This window comes from Mus caroli, unplaced genomic scaffold, assembly GCF_978045245.1.
Source record: "Mus caroli unplaced genomic scaffold, Mus_caroli_1 scaffold_12, whole genome shotgun sequence".
Lineage (NCBI taxonomy): Eukaryota > Metazoa > Chordata > Mammalia > Rodentia > Muridae > Mus > Mus caroli.
The window spans coordinates 78,271,399-78,288,974 of NW_028227267.1; the positions used below are offsets into that span (position 1 = coordinate 78,271,399).

General features: G+C 39.5%; 1 pseudogene; it reads right to left on the minus strand.

The window, feature by feature from the left end:
* Positions 1-15,944: 15,944 nt before the first annotated feature.
* LOC110308981 (endogenous retrovirus group K member 7 Pro protein-like) lies at positions 15,945-17,091 on the minus strand (annotated as a pseudogene).
* Positions 17,092-17,576: the final 485 nt, after the last annotated feature.

The window sequence follows — 17,576 nt, forward strand, 5'->3', positions numbered from 1 at the left end:
TAGGCCACCCTCTGCTACAGATGCAGCTAGAGACACAGGCTCTGGGGTACTGGTTAGTTCAGATTATTATTTATCTTATAGGGCTGCAGACCCTTTCATCTTCTTGGGTCTCTAGCTCCTTCATTGGGGACCCTATGTTCTATCCAATAGATGACTGTGAGCATCCACTTCTGTATTTGCCAGGCACTGGCATAGCCTCATAGGAGGCAGCTATATCAGGGTCTTGTCAACAAAATCTTGTTGTTATATGCAATAGTGTCTGGGTTTGGTGGTTATTTATGGGATGGATCCCCAGGTGGGGCAATCTCTGGATGGTCCTTCCTTCAGTCTCAGCTCTGAACTTTGTCTCTGTAACTCCTTCCATGGGTATTTTATTCCCCATTCTAAGAAGGAACATATTTCAAATATATATTTAAAAGTCATAGGTATTTTCAAATAAATTTAATATTTATGATTTTATATATTACAAAAACTAAAGAGCAATACCATAAATATTCAATAATAATAATATTCTATGTCAACTTCAAAGTAAAAGTGTTTAACCTAATAATTGATAACAGCTCTATGAAAGAGATTTTGAGCCCTAATTAACTCCTTTATTTAGGCAGTTTTTAAGCAAGTGTTGCAAAACACTTTCCTGAGGCATCTATTTAACCCCATTTTATGCAACATATTTTCTTTTCAAAAAGAGTCTACTAGATAATACTTGACCTCCAAAGGAAAATGTTAATTGTCCCTCAGCTCAGCATATTTAAGTGCTCTTAAACTTAGAAGAAGATATGATGTCTATAATGCAGTCATTACATGGAAGTATCACCTCTGCTCCACTATAAGTAGCAATATTCAATTTTAACCTAAATAAGTAAATTAATTAATTAATTAATTAATAGAACAAAGACAGATCTCCTAAATGCACCTTTGCTAAAGAAAAACTTCATTAAGCAATTCGAGGTATCTGATTCTCCAATAAAAATGTCAAAACTTGTACAGACAACATTTCCACCATTGTGTATTCAATTCAATGTTTTTATTAATGATTTTTACATCTGACACAAATACTGTATAAGTACTGTAAAAATACAAAGTTTGCTATTACAGCATTCTTTAAATAAAGTACTTTCACAATAAAATTTAAAATGATGTGTACTAGTAAGGGATGTCTTTCCATTTTATATATGATGAAACTCATTATTTTTCTTGTGTTTGGTTTGCTTTCTGATATAGGTGGCTAGCGATAATATTTGCTTGCATTTGTCAAGCCACTTATATAACCATAAAGAACTTTTTTCCAAAACATTACCAACCCTTTAATTTTGTCTAAGTAATCTGACAAGGAATTAGCAATGTATTTTTTAAGTTTTGGAGGTAAACCTAGACTTGGAAAAAGTTGGATACAGGGCATCTACTTATGCTCTATTCCACTCTGTCGACCATTTACTATATATGTCCTGCTTCCTTCCTGTTGCTGAGGGCATCTTAATCCACTCCAGATAATGAAACATAAGTTCAAGTAAAGTTTGTTACTTCTCAGTCTCCAGTCGATCAGTTGACTTGTTCTCTTATGAGCAATAATGCTTGAAACAGAGGGTGACTTTGAAAAACTGCACATTTAAATTTAGATAATTTGTCATAATTGCCTGAGGATAACTACAGTGTCTTTAGAATGTATACCACCAGTTGAAATTTGCCTAAGCAAATACTGCTGTCTAAAAGCCCTGATGTTTATGGAGTAGATTTTTTTCAGTACCATAGCTGCCATAATTAATAAGGAAACATGTGACTTGAATTTAGATGTTATTAAAAATATCCTATTTTCCCATTATCCAGAGAAAACTATTTGGTTGAACCGAGATGACTTCTGGATAAGCCATATGGCTTGTAAGCCTGAGCTCTAGTGGAACAGATTGAGAAGCAGAGAGTTACTGATGATTGCTGACTTTTATTGGTAGCATTTAGCAAAATATTTGAAGAAGACATGCTCTTGAGATCAGCTGGTGTTTGATGCCAAAAATAAATCAAAATAGAAAACTGTCTAGAAATTAAAAGTTATTTTCAATAGGAAATTATAATCCTAAATAATTAGAGTCTACAAAGTACCAGTTGTGCAATAACTTATTGGTGAGGATGTGGAAGAGAGCTTCTGGAACAGTCATTGTGGAAAGCTAACTATGACTAGTTCTTATACAACTGGATACACGATTACCATTCAAAATACAAAAGGCATCATAGGAAGCTAGACTTTAACAGATGAGTTTTTACAGAATGTTTCAAATCTAAACCAGAAGGCTTGATAAAGGTGAACTGGTTTTGGTGATATGCTGAAAAGGCAGAGACAGAAGGATCAGAGTTCAAGACTAGATTCGTGCTAGAGAGCTGAATTACTGTTAAACATACACTTCTTGTTCAAAGCCAGTTAAAAGCACCCAGTCAGGCAGCTCATAACCACCTATATCCCTAGTATCCAAGTGCCTGAAACCACAAGTTTTTCTGGGGAAACACTAACCTACAATGAGAGACATGTATTTAGATACACATATTTTTAATGTTTATAAAATGAGATATTCTAAAAAGGAAACAGTAACAACAAAGAAAAACTTAAACTATTATGTGTAGTCTACCCACAGAGACAGAAAGATAGATCAATGGAATAGAATGGAAGACCCAGAATTAAACCAACAATACCTATGGTCACTTGGTCTTTGACAGCATCTTTTGCCTTCCAGAAGCTTTGCAGATTTATGAGGTCCCATTTGTAGATTCTCAATCTTTCAGCACAAGCCATTGCTGTTCTCTTCAGGAATATTTCCCCTGAGCTCATATCTTTGAGGCTTTTCGTCACATTCTTCTCTATAAGTTCAGGTTCTCTAGTTTTATGTGGGGTTTCTTGATCCACTTAGATTTCACCGTAGTACAAGGAGAAAAGAATGTATCAATTCCCATTCTTTTACATGATAACCTCTAGTTGTGCCAGTACCATTTATTGAAAATGCTGTCTTTTTTTCCACTGGATGGTTTTAGCTCCCTTTTCGAAGATCAAGTGACCGTAGGTGTGTGGGTTCACTTCTGGGTCTTCAATTCTATTCCATTGGTCTACCTGTCTCTCACTATACCAGTACCATGCAGTTTTTATCACAATTGCTCCATAGTACAGCTTTGGGTCAGGCCTGGTGATTCTACCAGAGGTTCTTTTATCATTGAAAAGAGTTTTTGCTATCAGATGATTTTTGTTATTCCAGATGAATTTGCAAATTGCCCTTTTTAATTCGTTGAAGAATTGACTTGGAATTTTAATGAGGATTGCATTGAATCTGTAGATTGCTTTTGGCAAGATAGCCATTTTGACTATATTGAACCTGCCAATCCATGAACATAGGAGATATTTCCATCTTCTGAGATCTACTTTAATTTCTTTCTTCAGAGACTTGAAGTTCTTATCATACAGATCTTTCACTTTCTGAGTTAGAGTCACACCAAGGTATTTTATATTATTTGTGACTATTGTGAAGGGTGTTGTTTCACTAATTTCTTTCTCAGCCTGTTTATCCTTTGTGTAGAGAAAGGCAATTGAATTGTTTGAGTTAATTTTATATCCAGCTACTTCACTGAAGCTGTTTATCAGGTTTAGGAGCTCTCTGGTGGAATTTTTAGGGTCACTTATATATACTATCATATCATCCCCATATAGTTATATTTTGACTTCTTCCTTCCCAATTTGTATCCCATTGATCTCCTTTTGTTGTCGAATTGCTCTGGCTAGGATTTCAGGAACAATGTTGAATAGGTAGGGAGAAAGTGGGCAGCCTTGTCTAGTCCCTGATTTTAGTGGGATTGCTTCCAGCTTTTCACCATTTACTTTGATGTTGGCTACTGGTTTGCTGTAGATTGCTTTTATCATGTTTAGGTATTGGCCTTGAATTCCTGATCTTTCCAAGACTTTTATCATGAAAGGGTGTTGGATTTTGTCAAATGCTTTCTCAGCATCTAACAAGATGATCATGTGGTTTTTGTCTTTGAGTTTGTTTATATAGTGGATTACATTGATGGATTTCTGTATATTAAACAATCCCTGCATCCTTGGAATGAAACCTAATTGGTCAGAATGGATATTTGTTTTGATGTGTTCTTGGATTTGGTTAGGGAGAATTTCATTGAATATTATAGATGGATATTCATAAGGGAAATTGGTCTGAAGTTCTCTATCTTTGTTGGGTCTTTCTGTGGTTTAGGTATCAAAGTAATTGTGTCTTCATAGAATGAATTGGGTAGAGTACCTTCTGTTTCTATTTTGTGGAATAGTTTGAGAAGAACTGGAATTAGATCTTCTTTGAAAGTCTGATAGGTCTCTGCACTAAACCCTCTGGTCCTGGGCTTTTTTTGGTTGGGAGACTATTGATGACTGCTTCAATTTCTTTAGGGGATATAGGACTGGTTTGTCATCAATATGATCCTGATTTAACTTTCATACCTGGTGTCTGTCTAGAAATTTGTACATCTCATCAAGGCTTTCCAGTTTTGTTGAGTATTGTCTTTTGTAGAATGATCTGATGTTTTGGATTTTTTAAGGATCTGTTGTTATGTCTCCCTTTTCATTTCTGATTTTTTAAATTAGGATACTGTCCCTGTGCCATCTAGTGAGTCTGGCTAAGGCTTTATCTATCTTGTTGAATTTTTCAAAGAACCGACTGCTCATTTGGTTGATTCTTTGAATAGTTCTTCTTGTTTCCACTTGGTTGATTTGGCCCCTGAGTTTGATTAATTACTGCCTTGTACTCCTCTTGGGTGAAATTGCTTCCTTTTGTTCTAGAGCTTTTAGGTGTGTTGTCAAGCTGCTAGTGTGTGCTCTCTCTAGTTTCTTTGTGGAGGCCCTCAGAGCTATGAGTTTTCCTCTTAGAAATGCTTTCATTGTGTCCCATAAGTTTGAGTATGTTGTGGCTTCATTTTCATTGAACTCTAAAAAGTCTTTAATTTCTTTCTTTATTCTTTCCTTGACCAAGGTATAATTGACAAGAGTGTTGTTCGGTTTCCACTTGAACGTTGGCTTTCTCTTTTTTTATATTGTTATTGAAGATCAGCCTTAGTCCATGGTGATCTGATAGGATGCATAGGACAATTTCAATATTTTTGTTGAGGCCTGTTTTGTGACCAATTATATGGTCAATTTTGGAGAAGGTACCATGAGGTGCTGAGATAAAGGTATATCCTTTTGTTTTAAGATAAAATGTTCTGTAGATATCTGTTAAATCCATTTGTTTCATGACTTCTGGTAGTTTCACTGTGTCCCTATTTAGTTTCTCTTTCTATGACCTGTCCATTGATGAAAGTGGTGTGTTGAAGTCTCCCGCTATTATTTTGTGGTGCAATGTTTGCTTTGAGCTTTACTAAATTTTCTTTAATGAGTTTGACTGCCCTTGCAATTGGAGCATAGATATTCAAAATTGAGAGCTCCTCTTGGAAGATTTTACCACTGATGAGTATGAAGTGCCCCTCCTTGTCTTTTTTGATAACTTTGGGTTGGAAGTTGATTTTATTCGATATAGGAATGGCTACTCCAGCTTGTTTCTTCAGACCGTTTGCTTGGAAAATTGCTTTCCAGCCTTTCACTCTGAAGTAGTGTCTGTCTTTTTTGTTGTTGTTGTTGTTGTTTTTTGGTTTTTTGTAAACTGTAATGTGTTTCCTGCAAGTAGAAAAATTTTGGATCCTGTTTGTGTATCCATTCTGTTAGTCTATGTCTTTTTATTGAGGAATTGATTCCATTGATATTAATAGATATTAAGGAAAAGTAATTGTTGCTTCCTATCTCTTTTGTTGTTACAGTTGGCATTCTGTTCTTGTGGCTGTCTTCTTTTTGGTTCGTTGAAGGATTACTTTCTTGCTCTTTCTAGTGTGTAGTTTCTGTCCTCCTTTTGTTGTTGTTGTTGTTGTTGTTGTTTTTCTGTTATTATCCTTTGAAGGGCTGGATTCCTGGAAAGATACTGTGTGAATTTGGTATTGTCAAGGAATACTTTAGTTTCTCCATCTATGGTAATTGAGAGTTTGGCTGGGTATAGTAGCCTGGGCTGGCATTTGTGTCCTCTTACTGTCGGTATAACATTTGACCAGGATTTTCTGGCTTTCATTGTCTTTGGTGAGAAGTCTGGAGTAATTCTAATAGTCCTCCCTTTATATGTTACTTGACCTTTTTCCCTTGCTGCTTTTAATATTTTGTCCTTATTTAGTGCATTAGTTTTCTCATTATTATGTGTAGGGAGGAATTTCTTTTCTGGTCCAATCTATTTGGAGTTCTATAGGTTTCTTATATGTTCATGGGCATCTCTTTCTTTAGGTATGGTAAGTTTTCTTCTACAATTTTGTTGAAGATATTTGCTGGCCCTTTAAGTTGAAAATCTTCTTTCTTATTTACTCCTAATATCTGTAGATTTGGTCTTCTCATTGTGTCCTGGATTTCCTGGATGTTTTGAGTTAGGATCTTTTTGCATTTTCCATTTTCTTTTATTGTTGTGTCAATGTTCCCTATGGAATCTTCTGTACCGGAGATTCTCTCTTCCATCTCTTGTATTCTGTTGCTGATGTTCGCATCTATGGTTCCTGATTTCCTTCCTAGGGTTTATATCTCCAGAGTTGTCTCACTTTGGGGTTTTCTTTATTGTTTCTATTTCCCTTTTTAGATCCTGGATGGTTTTGTTCAATTCCATCTCCTTTTTGGTAGTTTTCCTGTAACCTCTAAGGCATTTTTGTGTTTCCTCTTTAAAAGCTTCTAGCTGTTTACCTGTGTTTTCCTTTATTTCCTTCTGAAGGTCCTCCATCATCATCATAAGAAGTGACTTTAAATCCATGTCTTGATTTTCTGGTGTGATGGTGTATCCAGGAGTTGTTATGGTGGGAGAGTTTGGTGCTGATGATGCCAAGTAACCTTGGTTTCTATTGCTTCTGTTCTTAGGCTTGCCTCCTGCCATCTGAATATCTCAAGTATTTCTTGTCCTCAATATATCTGATTGGAGCTTGTCTTTCCTATAATCCCAGTTGATTCAGGACTCCTCAAAGTCCAGATTTCTCTGTGATCCTTTGCTTGTGGGCTCCTGTGAACCTGAGATTCTGGGTGTGTCAGAGCTCTTGGCAGTCAAATTCCTCTGAGACCCTGAAATACTGGTGTGACCAAGCTCTTATTATCCTGGGATCCTGTTGTCTAAGATCCTGGGCATGTTACAGTGCCTGGAAGTGGTGTCTCCTTTGAGGAGAGTGGAGCTGTCTGGTCAGTAGTCCTAAGATTGCATGGAGAGTCCTTTAGGGACCTTGGGGGTGTCTTCTGACTAAGTACCCAAGGTAACCCATTGCTGGCGCTGACTGGAAGGGGGTCAGGCCGGGTTTTCTGCTTCCCTAATGCTGTCTCGGGTCCTGCACCATTGGATTGGAACAGAAGTTGTGTTCCACAAACCAGTGGGCCTATGATCAAATGGATAGTCCTCTAGGGACCTTGGGGGTGTCCGCTGACTCTGTGCCCAAGGTGACCTGGTGTTGGCCTATGTCATGAATTATTTCTAAGCTTTTAAAATAGCTATTCAAATTTATAATTTTTTTTTAAAAATAGTGTTTAGGTCATTTAATTTTAAAATTTGCAATTTTGGAATTTTGCCAGGTAAATGAAAGAGTTGGAGAATTAAAAAAAAAAAAAAAAGTAAAGCGAAGAGAAAATGACAAGCAGCCATGACATTGATCATACAGAAGTTAAGAATGTAAGAGATATTTATTAGCTATTAAGAGACCATATCCATCAGGCACGCCCATCTCAAAAATTTTAACCCAAAATTGCTCCTCTCTAAAAGAAATACAGAGACAAAGATTGGAGCAGAGACTGATGGAAAGGCCATCCAGAGACTGACTGTCCCATCTAGGGATCCATCCTATATGCATACACCAAACCCAGACACTATTGCTGATGCCAAGAAGTGCTTGCTGACAGGATTCTGATATAGCTGTCTCCTGAGAGGTTCTGCCAGAGCCTTACCAATACAGATGCAGATGATTGCAAGCAATCATTGGACTGAATACTGATCCCCAAAGGAAGAGTTAGGGGAAGGACTGAAGAAGCTGAAGGGATTTCCAATCTCATAGGAAGAGCAACAATATCAACAGAACAGACCCTCCTGAAGCTCCCAGGAACTAAACCACCAACCAAAGATTACAAGTGGAGAGAAACCCATGACTCCAACTGCATATGAATCAGAGGATGGCCTTATTTGGTCTTGTTGAGACTTGAGCCCCAGAATATGGAAATGCTAGGACAGCAAGGAAAGAGTGGGTGAGTAAGTGGGAGAGCACCCTCATAGAACCAGGTGGGAGTGGATGGGATAGGGTTTTTGCAGAGGGGAAACTGGGGAGGCAGATGACATTTGAAATGTAAATAAATAAAATAGCCAAAAAAAAAAAAAAAAACTTTCTTAGGAGACAGCTATATTAAGTTCCTTTCAACAAGCATTTTGTAGCATCAACAATAGTGTTGGAATTTGGTGACTGTATCTGGAATGAATCCTAAGGTGGTACATTATCTTAATGGCCTTTCTTCAATCTCTGCTCTGAACTTTATCTCCATATTTGCTCCGTGAGTATTTTGTTCCCCTTTCTAAGACAGACTGAAGCACCCACAATTTTCTCTTCCTTCTTCTTGAGCTTCATGATCAAGTGAATTGTATCTTGGGTATTTGGAGCTTTTGGGCTAATATCCACTTATCAGTGAGTGCATACCATGTGTATCCTGAGAGGCCCTTCCAAAGTCTTACAGACTTGGATGCTCCTAACCAACCATTGCACTGAGTTCAGGGTCCCCAATGGAGGAGTTAGAGAAAGGACTAAAGGAGCTGAGGGGTTGTAATCTCATAGGAAGAACAATGACCCTCCAGAGTTCCCAGGGGCTAAGCCACCCACAAAGGAGTACACATTGCTCCAGCTACATATGTAGCAGAGGATGGCCTTGTCAAGTATAAATGGGAGGAGAGGTCATTGGTCCTACGAAGGCTTGATATATTTTTAGTGTAGGGGAATTGAGGGCAGGGAGGCTGGAGTGAGTGGGAGGGTGGTTGGGGGAACACCCTCATAGAAGCAAGGGGTGGGAAGATGGGATAGGGGTTTTCCTAGAGTGGGGGAAAATGGGTAATGGGATAGCACCTGAAATGTAAATTTTATTTAAAAAGGACTTTCTTAATTTTAGCATCTGATTTAATTTAACTAATGAGTAATTCTGCCCTTTTATTTGTCTTCCTTTATTATATATATCTTTTTAAAGTAGAAATGCAGGGAGTTAGATGATTAGAAGTAGTCTTGATGAGTGTAGATGCTATTTTGAATTTTTTCTATTGAATAATGAGCTAACTTCTAAAGTTTACTTATTCAATTTTTAAAGAGTAATTACAGTGGAAAAGAACCCACATAGTATACAAGAACTAACTAATCTCCAAAGCCTGATCCTCATGTTTGAGCTCTCTTGGTGCTAGGTTTACACATGTTCAATAGCAGGTGCTTTCTGCATTTACTTGGAAGAATTCTGATATTCGATGTTTTTTAGGATGAGTTTGCAAAATTTAATATTAAAGCATAAAGTAGGTGTACTAGTAATTTTACATAATCCAAAACTTTCAAATGGTTAAACATGGCCATTGACCATTTATGGGTCATTGTTTTCAGGAATATGATGCATTTCTTCTGCTGTAAAGCAAACAAATGGGGTGCTTATTGCTCTATTAGTACCTCATGAAATTTAACATTCAACATGATCTCATAGTTCCAGATTTTTGCTTTTACTAGTTGATAAATTAAAAAATAAATAAAAATTTCCCTCTCTCCCCCTCTTACTATTTCTCTTCTTCTCTTCCATTATCTTTTATTTTCTTCTTGAAATACCATTCTACACAACTCCAGGACTAGAGGCATGGGGTATCATATATGACTCTTTCCCCTCTATATCCATTTTCCACATTTCTCAGGATTTAGATGACATAAGAAACACTAGATTTGTTCATTTTTAATGTAATTTTCATAAAGATTATAATCTTATATACAGAAATTCTAAATTAGATTTCATTTGTTGTCCAATAATAGACTAGAGATGTTTGAATAATAAACTAGATGGCAGTTAATAGCTGTATGTTCTGGAGAACACTATGAGAGCCACTTTCTCACTAGGATCATTAATGATGTGAAGTAACATAAGCATTTGGAAATGAACATGAGAAGGTGACTAAAAAACACAGTGAGCTCATTCAACAATAACAAATAACACCTTTACTGTATTGAAATGAGTAAAAGTTACCTCTACAAGTTCAATTTTGTCGATTTTTAAATAAACACTAATCTTATTTTAAGTGCCACTCCAAATCAGAGTTAATTTTATTTTTGTATGTTTACATAGCATTTTTTTGTTTATGTTTTATTTCAGCAGAAGACTAATAATAATTGAAGTGTCATTTCATATTGTAGTTTGCAGTTTTTGTGAGTATATTTGAAAGTACATATACTATATTGATGCATATAATTTATTTCCTTCTTGGAACACTATAAACGTACACTACTTACTCCAGTGCCAACAACAATAAGAACATCATTACAGAGAAAACCTGACTTGAAAAAAAACAAAAAACAAACAAACAAACAAAATAAGAAAAACAGCATAACATAAATTAAGTCACTAATTTTTTTTTCATTTTTTTTAAATTGGGTATTTATTTCATTTATATTTCCACTGCTATCCCAAAACTCCCCCACACTCTCCAACCCACTCCCCCACCCACCCACTCATACTTCTTGGTCCTGGAATTCCCCTGTATTGAGGCATATACAGTTTACACGACCAATGGGCCTCTCTTTGCACTGATGGCCTACTAGGCCATCTTCTCATACATATGCAGCTAGAGACACGAGCTCTGGGGGTGGGGGGTGGGGGGGAGGGTACTGGATAGTTCATATTGTTGTTCCACCTATAGGATTGCAGATCCCTTTAGCTCCTTGGATATTTTCTCTAGCTCCTCCATTGGAGGCCCTGTGATACATCCAATAGCAGACTGTGAGCATCCACTTCTGTGTTTGCTAGGCCCCAGGATAGTCTCAAAAGAGACAGCTATATCTGGGTCCTTTCAGCAAAATCTTGCTAGTGTATGCAATGGTGTCAGCGTTTGGAGGCTGATTATGGGATGGATCCCCGGATATGGTAGTCTCAAGATGGTCCACCTTTTCGTCTCAGCTCTAAACTTTGTCTCTGTAACTCCTTCCATGGGTGTTTTGTTCCCAATTCTAAGAAGGGGCAAAGTGCCCACACTTTGGTCTTCATTCTTCTTGAGTTTCATGGGTTTAGCAAATTGTATGTTATATCTTGGGTATTCTAAGTTTCTGGTCTAATAACCACTTAGTGAGTACATATTGTGTGAGTTCTTTTGTGTTTTGTGGTTAACTCACTCAGGATGATGCCCTCCAGGTTCATCCATTTGCCTAGAAATTTCATAAATTCATTCTTTTTAATAGCTGAGTAGTACTCCATTGTGTAAATGTAACACATTTTCTGTATCCATTCCTCTGTTGAAGGGCATCTGAGTTCTTTCCAGCTTCTGGCAATTATAAATAAGGCTGCTATAAACATAGTGGACCATGTGCTCTTCTTACCGGTTGGAACATCTTCTGGATATATGCCTAGGAGTGGTGTTGCAGAATCCTCCGGTAGTACTATGTCCAATTATCTGAGGAACCGCCAGACTGATTTCCAGAGTGGTTGTACAAGCTTGCAATCCCACCAACAACGGAGGAGTGTTCCTCTTTCTCCACATCCTTGCCAGCATCTGCTGTTACCTGAATTTTTGATCTTAGCCATTCTGACTGGTGTGAGGTGGAATCTCAGGGTTGTTTTGAGTTGCATTTCCCTGATGATTAAGGATGTTGAACATTTTTTCAGGTGCTTCTCAGCCATTATGTTTCCCTCAGGTGAGAATTCGTTGATTAGCTTTAAGTCCCATTTTTTAATGGGGTTATTTGATTTTCTGGAGTCCATCTTCTTGAGTTCTTTATATATATTGGATATTAGACTTATATCTGATGTAGGATAGGTAAATATCCTTTCTCAACCTGTTGGTGGCCTTTTTGTCTTATTGACAGTGTCTTTTCCTTGCAGAAGCTTTGCAATTTTATGAGGTCCTATTTGTTGATTCTTGATCTTACAGCAAAAGCCATTGCTGTTCAGGAATTTTTCCCCTGTACCCATATCTTCGAGGCTTTTCCCTACTTTCTCCTCTATAAGTTTCAGTGTCTCTGGTTTTATGTGGAGTTCCTTTATTCAATTAGATTTGACCTTAGTACAAGGAGATAGGAATGGATCAATTCACATTCTTCTACATGATAACCACCAGTTGTGCCAGCATCATTTGTTGAAAATGGTGTCTTTTTTCCACTGGATGGTTTTTGCTCCTTTGTCAAAGATCAAGTGACCATAAGTGTGTGGGTTCATTTCTGGGTCTTTAATTCTATTCCATTGGTCTACTTGTCTGTTGCTATATGAGCACCATGCAGTTTTTTATCACAATTGCTCTGTAGTACAGCTTTAGGTCAGGCATGGTGATTCCACCAGAGGTTCTTTAATCCCTGAGGAGAGTTTTTGCTATCCTAGGTTTTTGGTTATTCCAGATGAATTTGCAGGTTGCCCTTTCTAATTCGTTGAAGAATTGAGTTGGATTTTTGATGGGGATAGTATTGAATATGTAAATTGCTTTTGGTAAGACAGCCATTTTTACTATATTAATCTGACCCACACTACTGTCTCACCAGTGAAAAGGCACGCAGGCCACTCGGATCCTTCTGCAGTAAAGCTTTAATACATCTCGAGAGATAGATGATCAGCTTCAGGAAAGGAGACCCAGAAAGCAGAAAACCCTTCCCTTTTATAGGCTGCAAAAAATGGTTGGAAACGTGCACCACCCAGATTGGCTGCTCGCTATCAGTCAGTTAATGCCACGAGAGAGGCAGGGCTCAGGTAATGGAAAGATACCCTTATGCACACACTTATGAGCAAGAATGTCAGCGCCATCTTGTAACTGTGACTGTGAGGGCGGCTCCTCACATCTCCCCCTTTTCTTTGGTTTTAGAAGCAACAGGCAACCCAGTACTGAGAGTGGAGACAGAGGTCAAATCCCCAGTGTGCAAGCATAGGGGCTTTACACAAAACCTCCTCCCAGGCTCGTCACCCAGAGGGGTCTTGGTCCGCTCCCGTGTCGTTTTTCCTGGGGGAAGGACACTTGGACACTCAACCTTCATACAAGATGACATGTCTCCCTAGAATAGGCTCATCTTATGCCACAGAGCCTTTCCACTGCAGTGCTTAGCCGTACAACTCTACCGGGCTGCTGAAGCACACTCACTCTATCCCGTGCAATGAGAGTAGCCTCGTGGGGTGCAACAGCTGAGCGGCCAGTGACCTATTGCTTAAGCATCAATAATCGTATATCGGGGGAGGCACCATGCTCCAAAGCAACAAGCTCCTGGGTTACTACCATCCTGTCCCTCCTTGTTTGGACTTTAAGTTTGCAGATCATCCATAGTAGGAGCTGTACTCCACCACACACAGCCACTCCAAACAAATCCACCCCCACCCATTATGTGAAGTAGGAGAATGGTGCAGAAATCCAGGTAGAAAATCCTTCCGTCAATGACAGGTCAAGACGTGTCGAATTGACTTGTAAGACAGCGATCCTCAGCTCCAGGAGTGTCTGTTCAAATTCTATGGTCCAATTCTGTAACAAATAACGAAACAAAGCCTTTGACAGGTTAGTTGCTCTTGTAAAATTCTCAAATTGTACTGAGGTGATATATAGGCTCGGCAGCTTATGTTCGCAACTCAGCTGAGCCATTTGCCACAGGACATCCACCTGCTCTTGGACCAGATTGATCCATTGGTTTACCAACATGAGGCCTCCCTATGTCTGGGAGTTGGCCGTGGCCTGCCTGTCCAGGGCTGATGTCACTCTTGCCGAAAGGTCATTGATGGTTTGCGTTGTCTGAACCATAGCAGACAAGGCAAGGGCTGAAGCAGTGATAGAGGCAGCTATTGCTGCTGTTGCTACCAAGCCAACTATAATAGCAGAGATTCCAAAATCTCTCTTTTCTTTAAATAAGCTTAAACTGCTAGGGGCTTCCACAGGAACTGGAACAAATTTAGGCATGTGAGTAATCAAAGCAAAGGGATACTTAGTAGCATCCCAACACAGGGCATAGAAACATTCATTAAGCAAGTAATCTAACTCTAATTGATTACTATTTAAACTTTATTTACTTACCACCCACAGAAAGGGGGCCAAACACTATATAAGGATATACACTGGCTTTGGTCTTTCAAGTCAGAGATCATCACAAAGCACAGGCTTCCTTTGAGGGAAAAGTTCTATTTTCCATCAGAGCCTGAATTTTCCCATCTAATGGTAAAAAGGCAAGTCCCATCTCCCTATCAGTAGTAAAGAAACGTGAAACACTTGTGCACTGTGCATGAAACACTTGTGCACTGTGCATGACAGGCATGGGCAGGGGAAAGGTGGACATAATACCCCAACTCAATTTCCCCGATATACTAGGAACCAGGATCTCCAGTAGAAGGGTCAGTATCCATCATTGTTTCAGTGTTCCCTCTTTTGTCCACATCTTCTGAAGGGGCGATCCTTTGGGTGAGGCATTCTGGAACCCAAAGAGGATTGTCTTCTTCCTGTGGAAAAACACAAATAGCTCCCCTGGATCTTATTAAAATAGGATCCCGGCCTCTCCATTTTCCGGTTAAGACATCTTTCCATTTGATCATTTCTCTAAGTCTGTTTGGTTCTGAACAGTGACGATCAGCCGCAGTGCACAATGGCGTTAGGATACCAATCGATTAATCTTGCTGGAGAAGCATTGGGATGGATCCATAATAATGGTCCATCTTGCCACAATACAGCAGTTGGTAACTGAGCTGTCTTAAAGACACACAAGTCGAAAGGTTGTGATTCCTCAATATGCTGTAACTGGGCATTTTGTAAGGCATTCTCTACTACTTGCAAGGCTTTATTAGCCGCAGGAGTAAGGGCTCTAGAGGAGGAAATATGTGAATCCCCCTTTAAAATATCAAATAAAGGTTTAAGCTCGGCAGAAGAAATCTTTAAAAAAAGGCCTAAGCCAATTTATACTCCCCAATAACTTTTGAAAATCATTAAGAGTATGTAAATGATCTCTGCGAATTTCCAATTTTTGAGGAAGTATCTTATCTGGGAAAATAATTGTTCCCAGAAAGGAACCCACTTCCAAAATCTGAACCTTTTCTGCAGATATCTGCAGTCCCCATTGGGTTAACATTTTTATCAAAAATGAATAGGATTTTTGTAAAAGCATCATATCTTTATGGCACAAAAAAATATCATCCATATAATGTAATAGCAGTAAGGAGGGAAAATATTGTCTCACAGGTTCTAATGCTGCCTGTACAAAAAGCTGGCACATAGTGGGGCTATTTGCCATGCCCTGAGGGAGGACTTTCCACTGGAACCTCTTATCAGGCTCCATATGATTAAGGACTGGAATTGTAAAAGCAAATCTTGGTCCATCTTGATGACACAAGGGGATAGAAAAGAAACAGTCTTTAATGTCTAAAATGACAATTTTCCATTGCTTAAGGAGGGCAGATAACAGAGGTAAACCCCACTGGATTAAGCCAAAAAGGTTCATTTGTGCCTTAATTGCTCGAAGGTCATGAAGTAACCTCCATTTGCCTGATTTCTTTTTTATGGCAAAAATTGGAGTATTCCACTGGGACGTGGAAGGTTCCAAATGTCCGAGCTGCACCTGTTCTGTAACTAGCTTGTTGACTGCCTCCAATTTTTCAGAGGATAGCGGCCATTGGGAGACCCATACGGGTTCTTCTGTTACTCAGGGGATGGGTCTTGTAACCCCAACGGCCCCTAGGAAAAACCCAAGCCCCGTCTACCTGGGTTACCATTGTAGGAGACGGGCTCAAGTCTACCTTGTTCTTTGTTTCCCAATCCCTTTCCCTTTGTGTACCCCATCTTCTTCATAATATTAGTGGTCTGAACTGAGTATTCATTGGTTAATGTGATTCCCATCTCAGAAAGCACATCTCTGCCCCATCAGGTTTATCGGCAGCGGGAGCACATATGGAGTAAACAGGCCCCTCTGTCCTTCTGAGCTTTGCCATGTCAAGGTGGATGAACTAATTGCTGGGCAAGATTGATAACCCAGGCCTTGTAAAGAATGGGAAGATTTTGTAACAGGCCAGCTCTTGGGCCACCAGTAAGATGAAATGATACTCTTATCTTCCCCGGTGTCCATAATCCCCTCAAAATCTTTGTCATTAATAAAAAGATGTAGAGTAGGCCTGGCATTCAAAGGCATAACTAGATAGGCTGAATCAGGGCCAGAAGAACCCATACCTCTCAATTCTTTTGTGTTATCTTCATCCTTATCTGTGGAAAGCCGTGCAGCGTGCAGCGTGCAGCGAGCAATCGCTGTGGAGAGCCGTGCGCGTGCCGCGAGCAATCACCATTATAAGATGGCGCTGGCCTCCGCTGTGACAAACTAGTAAACAAGCCTTGTGCGCAAGTGCGAGAGTGAACTCACTCCTAGTCACTGCCCATTCTCGGGGTGTAATAGTGGTGTGATGAGCGAGCAACGAATCAAGAGCTGTCACGCCACATCAGTCATGAAACGTCATGACTGAGTGCTATATAAGGGACTCCATTTTCTGGGGTCGAAATCTTCCTGAGAAGTAAGCAATAAAGCTTTGCTGCAGAAGATTCCGGTTGTCCTGAGTGTGTTCTTGCCGGCGGGGACAAAAGCTCGGGATACTTATCAGGGCTGGGCAAGAATATTAATTGTGCAATTTTATCTCCTGGGCTAATGGAAAAAAATACCTTGGTGGCAGGAGCAAAGGACTTGAATGTCTTCCAGGTGTTGGTGGTCCACTACCCCAGGATGAACCACAAGGCCTTGTAAAGTGAGAGATCCTCGCCCAATAATGAGACCCATAGTCCGAGGGGGTAAGGGTCCAGGAGACTTAACGGGGATTGGTTGCACATTCATTTGGGGCATGAGTAAGAAACTGGAGGTGGCTCGCAAGTCCACTCTTGTAACTCGTCGGGTGTTATGTATTCTGTCCTGCTCTGGCTTCTGGCAAAGCGGCTACCATATTTGTGAAGACCCTGGGATCGGGGGCCCAGCACCCCGATTTTTGACTGTGAGGGATTAACTTCACCTATCGGGGACAGGAGTCTTCCTTTTACATCTCTGATAGAGCGGCATTCATTAGCCTTGTGATAGCCCTTTCTGCAGTGGGAGCAGAGATCAGCTCCTCTTGCACGTTCAAGTACAGGGCAATCTCTCTTCAAATGTCCAGCTTTCCCACAATTGAAACACACCTTTTGTTTGTTGAAATTAGGGCGCCTCTGAGATTGTAATATAGCCACAGCTAGTCCCGTGTTGGTGAGAGGGCCTCCTAGCTCCCTACATATCTTAAGCCAGTCTTGTAGCCCTTTGTTTTTTCTTGGCGTGATAGCCGCCCTGCATTCTTGGGTGGC